The 20382-nt window shown below is 40.7% G+C and overlaps 1 long non-coding RNA gene across 1 annotated transcript in view; it reads left to right on the top strand.

The window, feature by feature from the left end:
- Positions 1–3370: 3370 nt before the first annotated feature.
- LOC112544911 (uncharacterized) overlaps positions 3371–20382 on the top strand; it is a 72018-nt gene continuing 55006 nt past the window's right edge. The window contains exons 1-3 of the long non-coding RNA XR_003088277.2: positions 3371–3488; positions 3780–3939; positions 7998–8065. This is a non-coding gene — a long non-coding RNA (uncharacterized LOC112544911). The remainder of the gene's footprint in view (positions 3489–3779; positions 3940–7997; positions 8066–20382) is intronic.

Genomic DNA, 20382 nt, shown 5'->3' with positions numbered 1-20382 from the left:
GTGGCTAGCCTGATGGATGGGCTGCAGAAGGCATCCTGGGGTGAATGCAGGAGACAGTGGGAAGAAGTAGCTCTCCCCTCAGCATTTTCCTTAACGCTACCCACCCAAGCATAGGCTAGGATGACCAGATGTTCCAATTTAACGGGGACAGCTTGTATGGGCCTATGGCCCTCCATCCCAGCCTTGATTTTTTTCATACTTGCTATCTAGTCACCCTACCTAGCACAGACTAGTATGTGCACAACCCTGGGACAAGGCCTCTCTGGCCCCTGCCTGCTATAAAAGGTCCCCCAGGCCTGCCAGGGCTCCCACATCTCACCCCGTTGGGCAGACCCTCTCAGCCATACGTTGCAACATGACCCCTGCAACTTCAGCCCCTTCCCCAGCTCAACTTGCACACCCCTTCCACCAAACTGGGCCACCATCTGCCCCAGTGAAGCTACCTCCAAGTGGGGAGTAGAGCCCAACAGGCACTGCCTCTTCCCCTGCAGCCATCACCTTCTTGACAATGTTGCCATGAGTGCTCCCCCTATTCATAAGCCCAGTCATGAGAGTTTGCATATTGGTCAAACATATAGCTGACAAAAAGCTAGTGGGGGTTGCCAACATTTTGAATTTAACTCTACTCTTCAGAGGAATCTTGATGAGTTTTTGCCTATAATCTAGTTCTCCAAGAAATTCAACAACAGACCAACAGAAGGTGACAAATATCGGAGGGGTAGCCATGTTAGTTTGTATCTATACAAACAACGAGGAGTCCTGTAGCACCTAAATGACTGACAGATTTATTTGGGCATAAGTTTTTTGTGGGTAAAACCACTTCAGTGGATGCATCATGGTTTTTAATCTATGAAAGCTGATACCCAAATAAAACTTCTAGTCATTAAAGTGCTGCAGGAATTCTCATTGTTTTTTTTCTTAAGTGAAAAACCCATGCACAAATACAGACTGAGAGATAACTGGCTTGGCAGCAACAGCATTGCTGAGAAGGATCTGGAAGTTCCGAAGGTTTACAACCTCCACATGAGTCAGCAATGCAAAAATTGCATTTGCTGCGCTTTTTGTATTAACCGAGGCACAGCATGCAAGTCACAGGAGGTGATAGTATCATTCTCCTCATTGTGGGGTAGGCCTCAGCTGAAGTATTGTGTCCAACATCAGTCACCAGTGGATAGAAAAGACGCAGAGAACCTGAAAACGGTCCAGAGAAGAACCTTCCATCTCTTGATCTAGCCACGTGAACAACGGTGGATGGAACAGTGTGTATTTAATTTCTAAAAGAGAAGATTGGGGCAGGGATCTGATATCAGTCTTCAAATTCTTGAAAGGCTGCCATATTAAAGATGTTCTCTCTTGCCACAGAGGGAAGGACAAGAGACAATGGGTTTAAACTACAGCACATTGGATTTAGATTAAATTTCAGGAAAACACCCTTACTGTAAGAACAGTTGCAGCATGGAACAGACTGCCTAGAGAGGTTGTGGAAGATCTTTCACAAAAGGTTTTCAATAAGAAGCTGGATGGCCACCTGTTTTGGATGGCTTAGACACAACCAATTGTGCAGCCTGGCAGGTGGTTAGTCTAGATGATCTTTGCAGCTTTCTAACCCTTTGTTTCAATGATAAAATCGTGACCGCTAGCTAGGCTTCACACAGAGGCATGCATCCCCACAGTATTATTTTCCTCAGTCAAGCAATGTTACTACCTCATCAGAAAGCCATACAGATCAGCTTGTTGAGCTTGAGAATAAATAGGGTGGAATCACTGAAAGGCGTGACCTGCCCTGACTAGAAGTCTCTGAAAACAAAACTGCTGTCATGTAAAGGCAAAGTTTTATTTCACTCTGTCACCAGTGTAGGACATTTTGTCTACAATTCGGAAGTCTTTGTGTAAATGGTCGAGACTAAGCCCTCTCCAATGCTTGTTTGACCCTCAGAAGGATTTATTGCCTGTATGGCATTCAGTAGGATGTTTTATTGTTTCAAGGTAACAGTCCCTCTACTGTAGGCCTGGGAATAGCTATTAAACCACCTGTCACCTATCATGCATGAGCCCTAGAAATCAGGAGAAATGCACATCTTGACCAGTGATCAGACAGATTCTTGAAGGATAGTTTTCTACTGGCACTAAGGTGTTTTATTCAAATATTATTGGGATGCTCATTGACCACTGTGATGGCCATTAGTGTCAAACACAGTGACTGGTGAGAAATGTCCAGGCCTCTGTCTAATTATATGCAAGGTCCAATTAACCATAACACTAGTCCCCACTCGACAGTTACCAGAAATTACACTGAAAGTGTTCTGGATTGTTTGGAGTCCATTATTTTCAAGATCTGAAGTATGGATTTTTCCAAAATTGTAGGGATCAAATGATTACATGTATTCCTAATGTTTGAACCTGCTTCAAGAATTCTCAATTACATGTAACTGCAATAGTTGATGAAATCAAGGTAAATTAGACACCATCAGTATTCAGTTACCTTATTCTAGGGTGGAACAATCTTGAATGCCCACCTGTGTATTAATCCTCATTTCTGAAGCTAAATGTGATAACCTGAAAAACCTAGACTTGTTCTTCAGGGATATCTACCAGTGTAACTTTTCTCTTTTCTTGTTTGTTTTGCATCTAATTCTTAGGGATTAGTCTAAGCTTTGGGCAGCAAAGAGTTTTAATTAAAAATAGATTGTGTGCATCAGTGAACTATAACAAAGTCCTTGTGAACTAAGATACTGAACCTGAATAATATCCCTTTTTATACTGATTTTCAATAGAAATGTGTCCACTGTTACCACTAATCTCTTCTGTTGTAGTTCTTTGCTTTCAGAGCACAGGTAATGCATCATTCATTGTATTTATTTTACATTCTGTAATCATGATCCTCAGAATGTGTGAATTGTACTCCTGGATAGTTTGATTCTTAATCTAACCTGGTTCCTAATCTAAAGGGAATTAGTGCAGGAATGCATCATTATATAAAGAAACTTTCTTTGAAACTAATTTCCTAAGAGGTAGCAAATAAGATATCCTAATATGTGCCTAATACTTAGTGTTTGCCCCTTTGTTTAAGGTTCATACTGGTACCATTAAACATAGACCCTTCAATATAGTGAATCACAACGCAAACATGATTCTAGGTGATAATGACAATTGTAAGTCCCTGTCTACTTCTGCATAAGCCCATCTAAGGAGTAGAGAATTGTTTGGCGTAATCATGTGCAGTGTCACAATAAGAGAACCGTACTGTAGGTCTTCAAAGTGAGAGCTCTCCAGCTACCTTAGGGCATGGAATATACTCTGTCTGCCCTCAAAACTTTTGTTGCCCTTTCTTAACGTTCTACCCTCTGTTTCTCTCTATATTCATCTTCAGGTATGAGTTCATTCAGCAGACTGAAGACTCAAATGAAGAGCTGATTGAAATAGGGTTGAAAGTGACTCAGTTCTTCACTCAGATCATTGTCTTTGTAGACCTGCATTTCCTTTTCAAGGTTAGAAATATGCCTCTCTGGTGGGAGTTGGTCCTTGTTAGAAACAATGCTGTACTTTTTTTATGTGGACTTTGGTCCACAATGCATATTTCAGGAGCAACTTTTGCCTGCTAGAAACATTGTTGCTTTTTTTCCCCTCCTGCAAAGTGTGTGTGCGCTTAACCCCACAAATATATAAAAGATGCAAAATCTTAGTAGTAGTTCATCTCATTACCTGAAAGGCACCTTTTTGAACTATTGTAATGAGATTTGTATTGGAAAATGTTCCCTGATTTGTTTTTTTATCCCCAGATTTGGCAGTCCCTTCCTTAAAGATAGAAGATCAATAAACTCAAGATAAGGTGGTGCAATAATACTGTGAGGCATCTCCTGTTTGTCTGGAAGAAGATATTACCACCAAAGGTGCTGCATCTCTTAAACCTAGTCCACTAAGATCAAACAATCACCCTAGGTAACAATGCTTGTGTGTAGAGTTATTTTTTTAAATAAAGAAACCACTGTTGTTGAGGATCCATCCATGGGGACTGATATATATATATAAATAAAAGCACCACTTCATGACGCATTAACTGCTAGTTTTCATGGTTTTGGAGTAGAAGTATAGAAATTTATGTCTGGATAGACCTCAAGGCCATCTAGAGTGTAGAAAATATAATTTCTTAGAACTATGAGGCATTTGTGCTGCTTGGGTCTTAACAAACTAAAGTTCTTTTGAGAGAAAGCTTTAATCAGGGGGGGGGGTTACTTGCCCAAAGGTGTCATTTCTCTCTCTCATCATTGCTAACACCAGAACACATTTAAATCAAATTTAACTTTCAACTTTTTCTCCATTTGTTTATGTGACTGTCTGGGGGGAGGAGGTTCCTACAAAGCATGTGTTTTGATGAAGAATTTGCCAGCTCTGCACCTAAGTGGACAAACACTGCAGCTGCGTCTAGACTGGAATGATTTTGCGCAAATACTTTTAATGGAAACGTTTTTCCATTCAAAGTATTTGTGCAAGGGAGTATCTATACTGGCATGTGCTTTTGCGCAAAAGATTTGCTTTTGTGCAAAAGCATCCATGCCAGTGTAGACGCTCTCTTGAACAAGAAAGCTTTGATGGCCATTTTAGCCATCGGTCTTTCTTGCACAAGAAATTAATGTTGCTGTCTACACTGGCCCTCTTGCTCAAGAATACTTGCGCAAGAGGGCTTATCCCTGAGCGGGAGAGTCAGAGTATTTGGGCAAGAACCACTGATTTTGATCATTACAAAGTCAGTGTTCTTGCGCAAATACTCGTGGCCAGTGTAGACAGGCGGCAAGATTTTGTGCAAAAGCAGTAGCTTTTGCACAAAATAATGCCAGTCTAGATGCAGCCTGCTTGTTACAAAATTGTGAGTAAATTGTGGCGTCCTTGTTGGCCAAGGATTGTTTCTATTTAAAGAGATGGCTACTCCTAAACTATAGGACAGGCCTACAATATAGTTTTATAAGCAACTGCTTTCTAAAAGCAACTGCAATTCAGACAAATAAGCCAGATATAAAAATGAAGAATATAAACATAGGTCAAATATCCAGGGGAGGAAAGGGAGGAGAAAATGTGTAAAGCAGCTGGAAATTGATATTGGCCCTGTTAATGCTATAATGCACTATATTTCAGAGACTGTTTTGCTGCTTTGTACCTCTGCCAAGAGTCATTACCTCAGTGCATACTGTGTTTTGTCTCTTAATAAGTGTTGTAGAAAGCAAACTATCACTAGCTGTAAGCTTCAGCAAGAAGCTTCAGCAAGACAGTTAGCTGTCTGATATTCGAGAACTTCTTGTTTACCAAGTTATCTTTTATCAGTATTCAGCTAGCTTTTGTTACCCAGTTGCTAATATTGTTAACCACACTTAATGCTCCATCTCCTCACATTAAAAATCTTCAGGACAGATCAGATATCCCATTACAAATCAAATATTCAGATATTTACCTGAAGTATATTAGCTGTGAGTGAATCTTTTTTTATCCTACCTCCTTACATATGTCTTTAGCAGCCGTAGGGAGCTGTTAGATTTCCATACTTGCATTAGCATCATGGAATTCTAGCAAACTCTGTAACAAATAATGATACTATTTGTTCTAGTGCTTCTTCAGAACTTTTTGTGGATGTCCCACAGTTGTTTCAAGAACTTGTGAAAAGGTAGCAGGAATCACTCTTAGTAGGTATCTGAAACCTGCTGGAAGCTTCAAATTAACTAATGTTGACACATTGATCCAGGCATGGAACGTAAGAACCCTTTCACTGCCAACCCTTCTCATTTAAAGTGGATTAAGTCACTGGTAGAGGGACTGGGGGCTAGATTTTTCAAGATGCAGATAAGCAATTGTAGTGCATTTTCTCTAGAAGTTCCTAGGTGTATAACTCTTTGATTTCAAAGATACTTAGACATAAGTGCTCCTGAAAACTCCACTAGGTGCTTAGCTGCATCTTCAGGCACCTGAAGACCATTAAAATCTAGGACAGAATTCACTTCTAGGACAGAATTAATCTGAGCAAAGGAATCCTGGAGCAGCCAAGCCTGGATTTCATTTTTGAGATTACATTTCATTACTAAAGACAGAACTCAGGTGGAATAATAGATTACTATGAATGTGTACTTTCATTCTGGACTTACGTGCAGACTCCATTCACTTCAAGGATTGTATCTGTGCAAGGGCCAACATCTGGCAGTCAGAGGATGGAGAGAGAAAGAACACAGACAAAACTTTAAATATAGCTTTTTTAAAAAAGTTGGTCTTATTCATAATAATCCAATGAATAAGTATCCTCCTCTTAAATAGGAAAAAAGGGGGCTGTGTAGGCAAATAGCTGTCTTCTTGCCATTAGGTATGGAAATAACACTCAGGATGCTTATATGGTGTAAAAAATTGCTATTCACTATGGAAGACTTGATCTGGGAATTTTGTTACAGGTAAGTATCTCCAAAAGAGGATATCCCAGGCCTCTGTTTAAAGGCCGTGTCATCAGCTGTGCTCTTCTCACTTTCCCCTTCCACAAGTAACTCTGTAATGTAAGTGCTGTTCTCCTGTGGCAGTCTCCACTTTCTAGAAGAGTCCTGTGGTGAGACTTTTGCCACAGCTCTTAATATTGCTAGATTAATAACATTATAAACCCATTTCCTTTCATGAGCACCACAATCTCTTCTGAAAGTGGCTAGTACATGAACACTGACCTCCCCTTTCATTTCTTAACCATTTGTATTGAGGTGGCTATTATTAGCCAGCTCTAAAGAGGACCAATTTCCTGTTGTGCTAGGCACTGCATACAGGTAGCAAACAGTAGGTCCTGCACTGAGCTGTTTACAATCAAATGTCTATGTATTCTCTGGGAGTTTTTAATTGTTTACATTCCTATTTAATATCTCTTCACCCAAATATTTCAGTGACTATTCTTCTCAGACACTTCCACTTGAAGGTGTTTACAGAGTTCCTCTGAGACAGGCAGCCTAATTCCATAAAGTTGAGGCTTCTATAACTAGGGGGTGGGGGGAGAGAAATACTACTTTTTCATTAGAATGAAATGGATTCGTTCTTTCTAGACTTGTAGAGAAATTTCTCACTGTGTCCACTCTGCTAGGCTGGAATTTTGCTAAGTGAGCACTGTTGAGCCTCTGTTCCAGAGAATCATGTGAACTGGAAACCTCTTGCTACATAAACACTGCAGTACCAGAAATGCCAACAGGGAAGAAATGTATCCTTCTACAGTGTCCGTCTGCCTAGTTTATTAAAGGGATTTATCGATAGAAAGAAAACAGAGCTGTGTTGCTGACAGATTCCCAGCACCGTACTGAAGAGTAGGAGGAAGAGAAAGAGAGAGGTGTATTTGAAAAAAAAACCCTCAGAGTAAGAGGATCTTGCTCCTCTATTTCCTTGATATAATGCTTCTCAAACTGAAATTTTTTATCCAGGAGACTAACTTGAGAATTCCTCAAGAGTACATGAGAGGAATCTAAAATTGTCCACACATGGGGAACAGTTTTGCAGCCCATTCATGATGTGTATATGAGGGTTGTTTTTCCATCACTGTGATTTTTTTTTTAAAGAGAAGCCTGGGTTTTATTAGGTGCCTTGGCTCAAAATGTAGCATTTTAAAACAATCTGTGGTTTCCCTAAATATTAAGAGCCTGGGGTAGAAAGGCCAACTTCTAAGTGGAGTTCAGTAGGTAGGTTAAAAATGCAAAGGTAAAATATCTGTAGCAGGGAGAAGGAAAGAGACCAAGAATGGAGTAAAATGAGTAGCTGATTGCACTTAATTGGGTCTTCCTGGAATGACTGATTAGAATAATTAATCTGTGCCTGTTGTCAGGGCTTGAGCAACTGGTGGCTGTTGCACCAGCTGAAATCTAGACAAAAGAAGTCTGGGAGTTGTGAAGTTAGGAAAATTTCCTTCTTTTGTAAAAGGAAAAAAAAGTTAGAATTCTGTGGCTGCAGAGAGCTGAGGCCTGACCCTAAAGTAATGAGGAATGCTTTGTTTGGACTTGCAGCCTTCTTAAAGAAAAGTTGAGGTCGACTGGAAAAACACCACTGATAAACCCAGGATTTCTGCACTAAAGTAAGTTGCAATGCCTTTATATTTTTTCAATTCAGCAGCTGGTGCTATTAAAGACTGGAGGGTGAGCCTAGGTAAGGGCTGGACATGTCAGAAGCCAATAATCCACTGGTATATAAATACATTGACTAAATCCCATGCATTAGTGAGTCCCATAATTTGTTCAGTACACTAAAATATGAACCTCTCCTTGTGTAATCCTCCTTAATCTGCACATGTAACTTCCATCAATAAACACTCAACATTTATGTGCAAGTGTCTTCTCTAGCTCATTTTCTGCACTCTTGTCTAGATAGTGATATCTAGGCATGTATAAACATTTTTAAATACTTAGAGATGCACTATATTTTCTAATATGGATTAAAATTCAGTATATTAAGAATATGAACATTCCTAATAGAATGGTACAGGTTTAATGCTTAACTCAGGGTTACAGGAACGCTTATAAGGTAGACTGTGTATGAAAGTCCTGGTGTTCACAAGTATCCCAGCCATCTGAAAGTATTGGATCTAGAAACTTAAAAGCCAAAGGCTTATTAAAGAGATTGCCATACTTGTTAAATTAAAGTTAACTTCCCATTGTACTTCAAAGTATGAGGTTACTCTGAGATATCACTGGAGGCCAGGTTACAATCAGATATCCCTGATGTTGGTTCTTGATGAAGTAGCTGAAAGAACTGGCCAGTTATTGACCAGTTATTGCCTGGTTTTGAAGTTTCACTATGAAAAACTTGCACATCTTCGCTGAAGCCCTATCTTATCTACAAAGGAATTTAGCTGTTGCAAGGCCTAACTTTTAGGTGCTACCTGCCCAGTCATAGCAATAAGACCTGGATTAAGTGCTTAGGCTCTATTCAGCGCATGGCAAGAGAGTGTGCTAGCTTTTGTGGGTCTCGTTCCTACACAGCTGAGTGGAGAATCATTTCAGTGAGCCAGTAGCAGATGCTAAGGAGAATGATGGATCTTAAACCCTGCTTCTCACTGGGGCTGTGTCTACACTGGCAAGTTATTCCTGAAAATCAGCCGCTTTTCCGGAAAAACTTGCCAGCTGTCTACACTGGCCACTTGAATTTCCGGAAAAGCACTGACGATCTAATGTAAAATCATCAGTGCTTTTCTGGAAAAACTATGCTGCTTCCGTTCGGGCAAAAGTCTTTTTCTGGAAAATTGTTCCGGAAAAGGGCCAGTGTAGACAGCACAGTAGGGTTTTCCGCAAAAAAGCCCCGATCGCGAAAATGACGATCGGGGCTTTTTTGCGGAAAAGCGTGTCTAGATTGGCCACAGATGCTTTTCCGGAAAAGCGTCCTGCCAATCTAGATGCGCTTTTCCAAAAATGCTTTTAACGGGGAAAACTTTTCCGTTTAAAGCATTTCCGGAAAATCATGCCAGTGTAGACGTAGCCTGGGAGTTTAGGACCTGTCCTTGCTTAGGATCAGCAGTTGGAAACCATCCCCTGAGATCAGATACCTAAACTATTTTATAAGCATGCCTAATATCATGCAAAGTGGCTATGAGGGAGAAGGGACATAAAAAGGTATAATTATTCATCCAGTAGTTAGGGTTCTTGCCTGGGCCATAGGAGACCTTCATTCAATTCCCCCCTCTACCTAATGGAAAGAAATTTGCAGAGGGGTCTCCCACCACCAAACTACAGGGTATTCTGACTTCTCTCCTGTTTGAAGCTGTCCCACTGTGGATAAATAACTAAATATACAGTGGATCAGAGATTTTCCCAGTGCACCATTTTCCCTAAAGCTGGCTCCGAGGAGCACTCCTTAGGTGAGTAGAACTCTACATAGCTCTCTACATGCCCAAATAGTGCCTCCTACATCAATACTGCTATTTTTAGCTGCATAATATCTCCCCCTTGGAGCCTTTCCCACCACTGTGAGAGACTGGCAGGGGTGAGGAAGTGGGTAATAGCTCGGGCAGCTCTCTACCAAAGTCTTTCCCTACTAAGTCTATTAATACCAAATGTACACACCATCGTGTGGACACATCCTGCTCTCTCACTGCAACATGAAGCCTCACATGCTGCCACCAGTATGGACAAGGCCGAAGGTGCTTAGAGGATGTTTATGGTGAGAATGGGTACCTTTGGGTACTTACAGTAGAGAGCAGCTGAGCGGTCCAACCTTTCCCATGATACCTTTCATGATTTTTGCCTAACCAGGTACTGGAGAGAGCAATTCTAGTGGACAATCTATGTATCTGTTCAGGGTTTGTCCCTTCCTTCTGCAAAGAATTTACCTGTCGTAGGGGTGAATGTCTTTCTGCTACGACTGTGGCCAATGAACTCATTTTAAATCTGTCACCAAACAATCAGCAGAAAGTTACCCTCTTGGTTACCCTCAAACTAATAAGATTCAAACTAGGTTCCTGTGGGTGAAAGTTTCTGTACAGTATTTGGCTGAGCCATCCAGTCCTCAGCATCTCATGCCTCTGACTAACATTATCTTTGCAGAACAACTGGAGAGGCCTAAAAGATGGGGTGTAAACCAGCTGGCAATGTGTATCTGTTCTGATCAGCAGTTGAGAAGCATTGCTTTATTTAGCATTTTAATAGATCAGGCAGATGACCATGTTTATAGGTCTTGACATTTTACCTTGATTAAGTTTAATTGTGTGGCCCTTCCTGTTCCTATTAGACTATTTTTCATGGCAACAAATTAACAAATTGTGATGGCTTCCCACAAAATATATATGACCTTTTCAGTAGATTGTATTTTTGACTAAGCTTTTCCAGCTCTATCTGGTGCTTTATTGAAGGCTGTAAACAGTGCAGAAGGGGGACACAGCAGAACAAATGGCAAAGTGGAATATAATTTTGCTTGTATGATTTTTTTTTGAGGTAGTGCAGGGGTGGACACTAATTTTTTGCTGGGGGCCACTTCAAAATTTTTTAAAGTGGCCTGAGGCTGCACTGGAAGGGGCGGGGCTTCAAACAGAAGGGGTGAGGCCAGGATACTTCTGGGCTTCCCCACCCCCAGACCATAATTGGTCTGGGAGTGGGGGAGCCCTTTAGGCCCCTCCAAGTTACCCCTAGACACCCATGCCTCTGGCGGTGGGAGAAGACTTCCCTCACTCCCCAACCTCCAGGCCAATCAGGGTTTAGGGGTGGGGGAGCAAAGTCTCCTCCTGCCCTGCCAGGAGCATGTGGGTGAGAGCATGGGAAGTCTCCTCCCACTGCCAGGGGCATGGGTGCCTAGGGGTAACCTGGGGGTGGGGGAATGGCAGGGCCTCCATGGGCTGGATCAACATGCTTGGAGGGCCGAATCCAGCCCACAGAAATCCTTTTGCCCACCCCTGTACTAGTGAATACCCAAAACAGACAAACCTATTTCAGCATAACTTCTCCTTCCTGGAGGAGTTGGCTAAAATTATGTTCTGTCAAAGAGAACATGTATTCCAGAAATCCAGTCCACTCTCAGAATGGTGTGTATTTTGGGTGAAGGAATCAGAAGTTCTTACCAGCACGTGCTGAAGATATTGGAGTTGAGTTTTATTACATAGCTATCAAATGTAATCAGTGAATTGCTGTGAAATATTCCATCAAAATTCTTTACAGCAATTCACTGTTTAAATTTGATAGCTATATAATAACACCCAACTGTCGTACATTTTCAAAGCTTTTTTTAAATGAGTTTGTAACTTACAAAATGATTAGACTGCCTACATTTTCTTCCCTCTTCTTGATTTCTCTGTTGACATTTTAGGAAAGGAATCCACCATCAAATCAGAAAAATAGTCAGCCCCATACTTAGAGAGTCCAGGCAAAGTTGTAGTCTAGGACAGAGGTTCTCAAACTGTGGTCTGCAAGCTCCATTCATGTGGTCTGCAGATAGTTCGTACTTTGGTGGCCACACATGTGAGAATGAAGGGTTGCCAACCTAATGAGTGGCTCACAGGTGTGGCTTCACTAAATAGGTACTTGGGCCCTTACATGGTGACCTTGGGAAGAATCGCAGAAAGGTGGAAGGGGACAGTGGACTGAGGTTGGGGAGTAAGAAGTACAAGGGGAGCAGTAGGGTGAGAGGGGGAATTTGAGGTGTGCAGGATTTTTATACAACACTTTTATCCAAAGCATTTCACAGTAGTAGAAACAATATTTGGGAAAGATCATTAAGTAGTCTACCAATATCCTCAGCAATTCTCAAATGGTCTGGGGTGGGGATGGGGAATTTGAGAACCACTGGTCTAGGTTTTAAAAAAAACATACACACTTGGTCAGAACCAGATAACAGTGGTTAGCTACTACAGCACTAGGTAGATGAGGAAAATTATATACTTTATTTTTTTTAAACCTCAGTTCCTCCAGTCTATGTGGAATTATGCCCTTGTGGAAACTGTGGACATGTTATCTCTGGAAGTCCTCAGATTTTTCAGGTAATTGTGATCGAAGAATTTGCCAAAAGCTAGAAGGAAGTTGAGCAGGCATGATAGAGATCATTATAGAAATAGGTTCAGAGGACTACAGCTAACCTTTCTAGAGTAATATTTTACAGCAGTCAAGTTAAAAAGCTAATAAGGTCTACTTTTGAACAGAGATACATTAATGATACCTGTAGCCCTTGCTTTCTTATGGGGTCACTTCTGCCAAAGAGACTTTTTAGAAGGCTCAGGAGGTATTTAGTTTCTCCAATTGGAGGGATGGGGAGTACATTCTACACTCAGTTGTCCATCATAATCATCAGCTTTGTTTAACAGGGTGCTCACCCATCTGAGGAATGTATTTAATGTTAGAACAATTTACATGGACACTAAATAAATATAATAAAATATTGGTAACTGTTTTTACAAATTCATACAGTTGATTGCCTGGTTAGATAGAGCTTCATGATTTCTGAGAAAGAGGGTAAACCTCAGACCTTAGTTAGAAAACAAAGAACATTTTCCTTCCTAGTGATTCAAGGTATGACCTTTTTAACTCTGTATAATTCAGGAGGTATTTTGAGTCTGGGTAAGTCTTATTTCAAAAGCTTTAGTTCTGTTCAGGGGAAGGTATGTGTGTCTGACTTCACATTTTCTAAATATCTTGACTGTGGAGGAGTGGAAAGTACAGATATTATTTCTGTTTCAGATAACAGAATGTGAGCTTTCCTCATCAGCGCAGATATTTGGCAACTGCTAAATATCCATTTGAGACTGACAAAATAAGGAAGCCTATTTTTTCCAATACTATTGTTGCTGTTATGTTTTGAGTAGGTAATATGTGGAAGTCAGAAAAATTCACTGGGTAGATTACAAAATAAGAACACAAATGAAGAGAATAAAACTCTTCAAACCCCAAATTCAAGGGTAACAATTGTTAGATTTTTGAATCTATCAATCCACTGTTTTCTGTTTGCATTCTGCTGTATGTATAAATCTAGAGCATAGTGTCAAACAGATACCTGAGTAAGTAAGCAGTAACTGAATGAATGAAATGCAGAGTAAATGAAGAAAAACATTAAAGACTTTTCCAGGAGAAACTGCAATTCTGTCAAGGAAAAACTACTGGATATTCAGCAAGCCTAGATTTAGGTTTGGGACTATCTGAAGTCACTCAGTTTGTTCCTTCTTTTGGCTTATTCTTTGAGTAATTTTTATTGAAGAGACCGAGGCCAGACTTGCAATGCAGGCCAGGATTGATCATCAAAATGAAAGCTACCAGTGAAAGAATGAGGAGGCAGCAAAAGACTGCTTGCATACCATGGTGGAGAAGGAGATGGCTTTGACTCAGAGGGACACTGGCAGCTGATCACTTCTAGCAGCAGGCAGTGCTCCCAACCTTCCCACTGTGTTTTAGGAGAAGGGTTATGCTGTTCTGTATATGGGAGATAAAGAATCATCCCTGAAAGCAGAAGAGGAGAAGCCTTGTAGCCCAAGGCTGGGAGATCTGCAGCCATCACTGCAAGGGGGAAATATAGGGTAGTGGTGGTTGGAAACTCTCTTCTGAAGGGAAAGGGGCACCCATCTGTCACCCTGACATTATATCCCAGGAGATATGCTGCCTGCCAGGAGCCCATATCTGAGATGTTTTTGAGGCATTTGTCGAGGATTACCTGGCCCTCTGACTACTGCCCCATGCTGCTCATCCATGTGGGCACAAATGATACTGCAAGGTGTGACCTTGAGCAGATCAAGAGTGACTACAGGCTCTGGGAGTATAGGTGAAGTGTTTGGAGTGCAGGTAGTGTTCTCTTCAATCCTTCCTGTCAAAGGTAGGGGCCGAGGGTGAGACAGGAGCATCCTGGAAATGAATGCCTGGCTGCAAAGATGGAGTCACTAGGAGGGCTTTGGCTTCCTTGGCCATGGGATGCTGTTCCAAGAAGGACTGCTAAGCAGGGATACGGTTCACCTTTTGAGGAAGGGGAAGAGAGTATTGGACATAGATTGTCTAGCCTAGTGAGAAGGGCTTTAAACTAGGTTCAACAAGGGCAGGTGACCAAAGCGCACAGGTAAATAAAAAAACATGGAGACCTAGGAGATGGCTCAGAAATGGGAAGGAGCATGGGCTACAATAGCAGAGATGAAGGAGGGACAAGTCAGAAATGGAGGACACAGTCAAAACAGTATCTTAGAGGCCTATATACACATGCAAGAGGTATGGGAAATAAGCAGGAAGAACTTGAAGTGCTAATAAACACAGCTATGACATAGTTGGTATCACAGAGACTTGGTGGGATAATATGCATAATTGGTATAGAAGGGTACAACTTGCTCAAGAAGGATAGGCAGGGGAAAAAAGGGAGGACGTGTTGCCTTATCTATTAAAAATGTATACATGTGGACTGAGGTGGAGATAGACATAGGAGAGACTTGTTGGTGTTGGGGGATTTCAATTATCCAGACCTAAGTTGGTAAATTAAAACAGCAGGGTATAGATTATTCAATAAGTTCTTGGACTGCATTGGAGACATTTTTTTTTTATTTCAGAAGGTTGAGAGAGCTTCTTCATCAAAGCTGTTCTTGATTTGATTTTAACAGATAGGGAGGAATTGGTTGACAATTTGAAAGTGGAGGGCAGCTTGGATGATAGTCATCATAGAATCGTGAATTCTATGATTTCATGGAATGGTAGAAGGGAGAACTGCAAAATAGAGACAATGGATTTCAGGAAGGCAGAATTTAGTAAACTTAGAGTGGGGTTACATTTAGACTACAGAGTTTTTCCAAGGAGACCCACCTTGGATCAACCAGGAGATATTATATGATCTAAAAATCAAAAAGGAGTTGTATAAAAAGTAGAAACTAGGTCAAATTACAAAGGATTAATATAAGCAAACAACACAGGTATGCAGGGGGCAAGATTAGAAAGGCAAAGGCTCAAAATGAGCTAACTCTAGCTAGAGACAAAGAGGGTAACAAGAAAACATTCTACAAATATATTAGAAGCAAGAGGAAGACCCAGGACAGGGTAGACCCATGGGTCAGTGAAGAGGGAAAAACAAAAACAAGAAACTTGGAAATGGCAGAAGTGCTTAATGACTTCGTTTTAGTCTTCATCAAGACGTTGGATGATGAAGGGATACCTAACATAGTGAATGCTAGTGGAAATGGGGTAGATTTAGAAGTAAAAAACCAAAAAAGGTAAAAATTACTTAGAAATGTTAGATGTCTTCAAGTCACTAGGGCCTGATGAAATGTATCCTAGAATACTCAAGGAGCTGGTAGAGCAGGTATCTGAGTCTCTAGGTATCATTTTTGAAAAATCATGGAAGTTGGGACAGATTCCAGGAGACTGGAAAAGGGCAAATATAGTTCCTATCTATAAAAAGGGAAATACAAACAACCCAGCAAACTGTAGACCAGTCAGTTTAACTTCTGTTCTGGGGAAGATAATGAAGCAAGTAATTAAGGAATTGATCTGTAAACGCCTATCACCTTCTTATCTTCCAGATAACAGCCACTGTGGATTTGCAAAGAACAAGTCATATCAAACCAATCAGATAGCTTTTTTTTGGATAGGATATCCAGACTTGTAGATAAGGGAGAAGCGTGGATACGTTATACCTAGACTTTATTAAGGCATTTGATACGGTCTCGTGTGACCTTCTTATCAAACTAGGGAAATACAACCTGGATGGGGCTATTATAAGGTGGGTGTATAACTGGCTGGACAACCTTTCTTAGAGAGTAGTTATTAACAGTTCGCAATCATGGTGGAAGGGCATAACAAGAGGGATACTACACAGGTCTATTTTGGGACCGGTTCTGTTCAATATCTTCACCAATGATTTAGGTGATGGCATAGAGAGTACGATTATTAAGTTTGCAGATGTTACTAAGCTGGGCAGGATTGCAAGTGTTTTGGAGGATAGGGTCAAATTTTAAAATGATCTGGACAAATTAGAGAAATGGCCTGAGGTAAATAGGATGAAGTTTAATAAGGACAAATGCAAAGTACTCCACTTACGAAGGAACCATCAGTTTCACATATACAGAATGTGAAGTGATTTTCTAGGAAGGACTACTATTGAAAGAGATTTAGGGGTCCTAGAGGATGACCAGTTAAATGAGTCAACAATGTGCCAGTGTTGCAGAAAAAGCAAACATGATTCTGAGATGCATTAACAGGAGTGTTGTGAGCAAGACATGAGAAGTAATTCTTCCACTCTACTCTCTGCTGATTAGGTCTCATTTGGAATATTATGTCCAGTTCTGGACACCACATTTCAAGAAAAATGTGGAAAAATTGGAGAAGGTCCAGAGAAGAGCAACAAAAATGATTAAAGATCTAGAAAACCTGGCCTATGAGGGAAGACTGAAAGAATTGGGCTTGTTGAGTTTAGAAAAGAGAAGACGGCGAGGGGACATGATAGCAGTTTTCAAATATCTAAAAGGAATAAAAATTGTTCTCCTTTGTGTCTGATGACAGGACAAGAAACAATGGGCTTAAACTGTAGCAAGGGAGGTTTAAGTTGTATATTAGGAAAAACAGGGTGGTTAAACACTGGAATAAATTGCCTAGGGAGGTTGTGGAATTTCCACCACTGGAGATATTTAAGAGAAGGTTGGATAAACATCTATCCGGGATGATCTAGACAATGCTTGGTCCTCCCATGATTCTAAGATTTAACCAAACTTTCATAAGCATCCAAAAGTGGTTTGAGTTCCAAATTGTAACGGTAACCTTTCTTGAGTTTTCTCTTCACATACTGTTCAACTTTTAAATTTGTTCCTTGTAAATCAGTTTCTCTTGTCCCCGGTCAAATGTCTTGCTCTCACATTTGTCAGTGTTATTTATATAATGAGGTATTCAAAATTAAGATATCCATTAGTATGGTATAGTTACATACTGCAAACATGCCTAAGATGAGAGAGAGAGAGAGGTTTTGCTTTGCTTGACTCTAATCAAATATATTTATTGTGTAGATATTACAAATATCTATCCACTGTGCCCACTACATATAACTGGTGTACAATGGATGTCAACATATGGTTATTAATTACCACACTATTGTAAGTAGTGGACATTTCAGCCTTTGTACTCTTGTAATGCTATTGTATAATCTCCTGTGAACAAATCTTTTTTATGATCTATAAAGGATAGTTACCATTGTTAGTGTCCTAAAAGTTAAAAGCTAGGGCTACGTCTAGATTGGCATGATTTTCCGGAAATGCTTTTAACGGAAAAGTTTTCCGTTAAAAGCATTTTCAGAACAGAGCGTCTAGATTGGCACGGACGCTTTTCCGCAGAAGCACGTTTTGCAGAAAAGCGTCCGTACCTATCTAGATGCGCTTTTCTGCCAAAAAAAAACCAAACCAAAAAAAAAAGCCCTGATTGCATTTTTGTGATCGGGGCTTTTTTGCAGAAAACAACTTTCACTTGTCTACACTGGCCCTTTTGTGCAAAAGTTTTGCGCAAAAGGGACTTTTGCCCGAACAGGAGCAGCATAGTGTTTCCGCAAAAAGCACTGATTTCTTACAGTAGGAAGTCAGTGCTTTTGCGGAAATTCAAGTGGCCAGTGTAGACAGCTGGCAAGTTTTTCCGGAAAAGCGGCTGATTTTCCGGAAAAACTGGCCAGTCTAGACACAGCCTAGATGTATAACCTATAAACAAGTGCATATTAGGATAAATATGTTATGAGTAAACAACTTTTATCACATTCCTCACAGTCCTATATGTAGCATCTAAGGCTCACTGGAAAAAGTTTGGTATGATGTCAGCCTTCTCTTCCTATCTTGATTTTTTTTTTCCTTTGAAATAATTGATTTTGAAAAACATGTGTTATTTTCAAAACCCATACACATACATATCTTGAAACTGCAGAGCTCTATTTATAGGATACTGGTCCAAATAGAGAGTGGAAAGCTTTTGCATAACTTATAAACAGTGGCGGCTTACATTCATTCCTTTTTCTCCCTTAGTGAATTTATGACCTGACAATGATCTTTGTGGAATATTCTGTTTAATGGCTTAGAAGGTTGGAATCCAGCACTAGAATGGGATACTTGCTCAATATCTTAGTGAAAATAAAGTAGTGCACTCTATGTTGTTTTTGGGGTCTGTGTACCTTGAGTGGCCTTATCTCACTCTGCACTTTTTTCTTTTCTAAGAGAAATAACTTTATATGCAGACTGGATTCTGTTATTTCTGCCATTAAGATACCAGATGCACACTTCTGTTTTCCCTCTCCTTCATAACCTGCTGCTGTCCCTACTTATTTTTTTCCAATTAAATGTGGTCAGCAACTTTTTAAAGCCATTTAATATCAGAAAAATCTTTATTAATCAAACCAAACCTTTGCTGGCATGCATTGGTTTTAAACGAAACTTTTTTTTTTTGGTCAGGTTTAGGAATGGATTTCTTGAAAATAGTAAAAAGTCCTAGTACAAGGACACTCACTAGAGGTGTGAGGAGACTTAAGGGAAAGTCCTTGGTCTGAGTCAGGCAGAGCAAATGCTCCAAACTCTTGGCTTTCAGCTACGCTTGGGGCACCAATCTCTTATATTTTTTATGGGGAAATCTCTGTTAGGACAAGAAGCAATGGGCTTACGTTGCAGCAAGGGAGATTTAGGTTGGCTAGAACAAACATTTTCCTAACTCTCAGGGTGCTTAAGCACTAGAATAAATTGCCTAGGGAGGTTGTAGAATCTCCATCATTCAGATATTTAAAAGCAGGATCGACAACTGTCATGGATGATCTAGATGGTGATTGGTCCTGAAGTGAGTGCAGAGGATGGGAGTTGATGACCTCTCAAGGTCCCTTCCAGTTCTAGTACTCTTGGTGAGGGGGAACCTCTAATAAACAGAAAGGCTGTGTCTACATTGGCACCCCTTTCCGGAAAAGGGATGCTAATGTAGACTTCGGAATTGCAAATTCCGCGGCATTTGCATTTACATGGCTGCCGCTTTTTTCCGGCTTGGGGATAAGCCGGAGAAAAGCGCCAGTCTAGATGTGATTCTCTGGAAAATAAGCCCTTTTCCGGAGGATTTCTTATTCCTACTTTCAAGGAAAAAGGGCTTATTTTCTGGAGAATCACGTCTAGACTGGCGCTTTTCTCCGGCTTATCCCCAAGCCGGAAAAAAGCGGCAGCCATGTAAATGCAAATTCCGCGGGGGATATTTAAATCCCCCGCAGAATTTGCAATTCCGAAGTCTACATTAGCATCCCTTTTCCGGAAAGGGGTGCCAATGTAGACACAGCCGAAATGTTTAAAAAATATAATTAAAAGTTTCACACTGCAAGAAAATGGTTTCCCACCCATCTCCATTCCCAATACCATGTAAATGTACCCCACATTACCTATGTGCCCTTCAGTGAGTGTCTCACACATGAGGTTAATGCGTGTGGTGTACAGAGACTAGTTTGTGATCCTCAAGCAGTAGAGGCTTATTCTTCATGCAAGAAGCCTTTGGCTAAAAGACTGTCTAAAGCTCTGCAGCACAGACCACACCTGACACGTCTGCTCTTCTGGTACAATGGAACTCTCAACAGTAACTATAAAGCCTATCTCTGGGGGGAGCCAGACCCTTTTCGGGAAGTGGTGTGAGAGTAGTATGAGCTACCCCAGTGGCTAAGAGTCATACCAAATGTCACCATTTCCCAGTCCATGTACCCAGGACATTTATTTGACTTTGCCTTCTCTAACAAAGCAAATAGCAGCAGATATTTTTACCCCACACATACACACACTACCAAAACAACACTCCACAGGACATGTTTCTTCCTCTGGGCAGTGGATGAGAGAACAAACACGTTGCAGATGTACAGTCACATTACTGAATGAATTATTACTGCAAGGTGTTCAGATACTATAGTAATGGCCATGCATCTGGCAAAGTGTCTTTTACCCACCAAAACTTATGCCCAAATAAATCTGTTAGTCTTTAA

This window comes from Pelodiscus sinensis, chromosome 6 (genome assembly GCF_049634645.1).
Source record: "Pelodiscus sinensis isolate JC-2024 chromosome 6, ASM4963464v1, whole genome shotgun sequence".
Taxonomy (NCBI): domain Eukaryota; kingdom Metazoa; phylum Chordata; order Testudines; family Trionychidae; genus Pelodiscus; species Pelodiscus sinensis.
Note: the sequence above shows the minus strand (reverse complement) of the source record. Positions and strands in the feature narration are given on the sequence as shown.